At 37.0% G+C, this 3,103-nt stretch overlaps 1 long non-coding RNA gene across 1 annotated transcript; it reads right to left on the bottom strand.

Annotated features, from left to right (window-relative positions):
* Nucleotides 1–432: 432 nt before the first annotated feature.
* On the bottom strand, nucleotides 433–2,801 carry LOC128374484 (uncharacterized). Its single transcript, XR_008323002.1, has 3 exons — nucleotides 2,761–2,801; nucleotides 1,263–1,430; nucleotides 433–457 (listed from the first exon to the last, which is right to left on the bottom strand). It is a non-coding gene; the product is annotated as an uncharacterized LOC128374484 (long non-coding RNA).
* Nucleotides 2,802–3,103: the final 302 nt, after the last annotated feature.

Raw genomic sequence — 3,103 nt, 5'->3', positions numbered from 1 at the left:
CCCGTTAGCATCGCTGCTGGTAATGGAACTCTGTTTTTATGATACTCTGCTTATGATTGATATGTTTATTATTCTTAGTGTGCATTGGAAATAAAAGAAAACTGTCATGCTCATTATTTAGTTTCATCTCTTAGATTATGCACCTTGTTCTTTTTTTCTTTCCATCTATTCAGCAGATTCAAACTAATCCTGAAAATTATGAACCAAACATTTGAAACTTCAGTGAAGGATTTGAATTTAATAAATAGAAGAAAAAGAAATCTACCAAAGTTACAGTCAGTGAACTCACCTCAGACCCAGTTTACAGTTTGGACTCTCCTGTACAGCAGACAGAAGCTTCTCTGATGAATCAGACAGGTTGATGAGTCCCAGGTGCAGCTCTGTCAGATGAGGGTTGGACTTCACAGCTGAGGTCACAACTTCACAGTCAGTGTCTGAGAGTCCAAAGGCAGTAAGTCTGTAATGACACAAATATTACAACATATTATCATGAAGTGGCTCAAGGTTCAGACTAACAAGGAGAACACATGTTTGAATCTCAAAAACTAAAATAATGTATTAAAGTAAGTTATTAACAAACTAAATGTAAACTCCATGTGTAATGTGTAGAATCAGTAGTGTAGGGAAGTGCATGGATGAGGGGAAATGTGTGCTAGACAATAACAAACACATGAAGCAAAGAAAGAAAAGAGATGTTGCTGGTGGAAGAGAGAGGGAGACACTGAGCAGGCCAGCTTTGATAAGGTGATCCAGCCCAAAGCCCAGCTGATGCTTCAGCCTGATGACTCCATTATTATTATTATTATTATTATTATTATTATTATTATTATTATTATTATTATTATTATTATTATTATTATTATTATTATTATGAGTTTGACTCTTATTATCTTGATTAACATTAGTTCTTCACATCAGTGGTTCAGATAATATGATGGACAAGTTCACATTGGCAGCTGTTCAATTCATCATGCCCGTTAGCATCGCTGCTGGTAATGGAACTCTGTTTTTATGATACTCTGCTTATGATTGATATGTTTATTATTCTTAGTGTGCATTGGAAATAAAAGAAAACTGTCATGCTCATTATTTAGTTTCATCTCTTAGATTATGCACCTTGTTCTTTTTTTCTTTCCATCTATTCAGCAGATTCAAACTAATCCTGAAAATTATGAACCAAACATTTGAAACTTCAGTGAAGGATTTGAATTTAATAAATAGAAGAAAAAGAAATCTACCAAAGCTACAGTCAGTGAACTCACCTCAGACCCAGTTTACAGTTTGGACTCTCCTGTACAGCAGACAGAAGCTTCTCTGATGAATCAGACAGTTTGTCGAGCCACAGGTGCAGCTCTGTCAGATGAGGGTTGGACTTCACAGCTGAGGTCACAACTTCACAGTCAGTGTCTGAGAGTTCAAAGTCAGTAAGTCTGTAATGACACAAATATTACAACATATTATCATGAAGTGGCTCAAGGTTCAGACTAACAAGGAGAACACATGTTTGAATCTCAAAAACTAAAATAATGTATTAAAGTAAGTTATTAACAAACTAAATGTAAACTCCATGTGTAATGTGTAGAATCAGTAGTGTAGGGAAGTGCATGGATGAGGGGAAATGTGTGCTAGACAATAACAAACACATGAAGCAAAGAAAGAAAAGAGATGTTGCTGGTGGAAGAGAGAGGGAGACACTGAGCAGGCCAGCTTTGATAAGGTGATCCAGCCCAAAGCCCAGCTGATACTTCAGACTGATGACTCCATTATTAAAATCATTTTATTCCTTTAATATAAAACAACAGTTGAGAGATAAACAGGAAACAAGAGGAGAGAGATCAGTGGAAGCAGCAGTTATACTGGAAGCATCTTAACCAGTAAGCTACCAGAACACTCCCAGTTCAGCTGATGCTGTCTCACTGTGCTTGAATGAAACAATCATTCTCATCACTCTCTCTCAGACCTGCACACTTTAATCTTTGTTTAGCTTTAATCTTGCAGATGAAGGAGAGAACATGGAGTTACATTGAGGCTTCCATAATGTGCACAGTGTGTGTGTGTGATCTGATCCCATGTCTGTCTCCACTAAGTTAACATGAGGACATCTTGATTAGAAAAGCACTTTTACTGTCCACTATGTTTAATGTGACTGCAGGATATTTAGACTCAGTTCAGCTCAGTGAACAGTTCCAGTTGAGAAAGATCATCTCTCTTTGCTACCTGCTGCTGTCAGGTTCACATCCATAAGCAGCTACATTTACTGACTGTTCACAAAACATTAATGAAACTAATAATCAAAGATGATTCAGATCTTATTTTAAAGCCTGCTGAGTAAAATCAGGTATTACCTGTATGTCTGATTATATATCATGTAATAATAATTTTACTGCTTTCACTGATAACTGTAAAATACTGATATATGTTATGATAAAATGCTGCTGTAATAAAACCTCAACCACAACCTCTAAAATCCTTCATGTGTTTCACCAGGTTTGAATGAATCCTCCAACACACAAAGGAAGAGAAAGAGAAGAAAACACTGTCAAATCCAATAATGACTAGAAATAAATAGAATAACTGTTCATTAACTTAACAGCTATAAACATCCACATTATTTACACATCTGAGACTAAATATAACTGACATGTTATTTCACACATAAACAACTATTTTAACTATAATAAAACATTTATATTATTTATATTTGAAGAACTAAACTACTAATCTACACCGATTTATAATGTTAATCACATCTGGACTTACAGAGCCTTTCTGCAGTTCCTCACAGCTGGGATCAGTCTCCGTCGTCCATGCTCTGATGTGTTGTACTTCTTCAGGTCCAACTCATCCAGAGGCTCCTCTGACATCTGCAGCATGTAGGCCAGAGCTGAGCAGTGGATCTCAGAGAGTTTCTCTGATCTGTTCTCTGACTTCAGGAACTCTTGGATCTCCTGATGTACTGAGTGGTCGTTCATCTCCATCAGACAGTGGAAGATGTTGATGCTTCTGTCAGGAGAGATATCACGACTGTTCATCTCCTTCAGGTTGTTGATGGCTCTCTGGATGGTTTCTGGACTGTTGTCTGTCTGACCCAGCAGGCCTCCTA

The sequence above is a fragment of the Scomber japonicus genome, chromosome 15 (assembly GCF_027409825.1).
Source record: "Scomber japonicus isolate fScoJap1 chromosome 15, fScoJap1.pri, whole genome shotgun sequence".
Classification (NCBI taxonomy): Eukaryota; Metazoa; Chordata; class Actinopteri; order Scombriformes; family Scombridae; genus Scomber; species Scomber japonicus.
The sequence above is the reverse complement of the archived record's forward strand: the minus strand, read 5'-3'. Positions and strand labels throughout refer to the sequence as shown.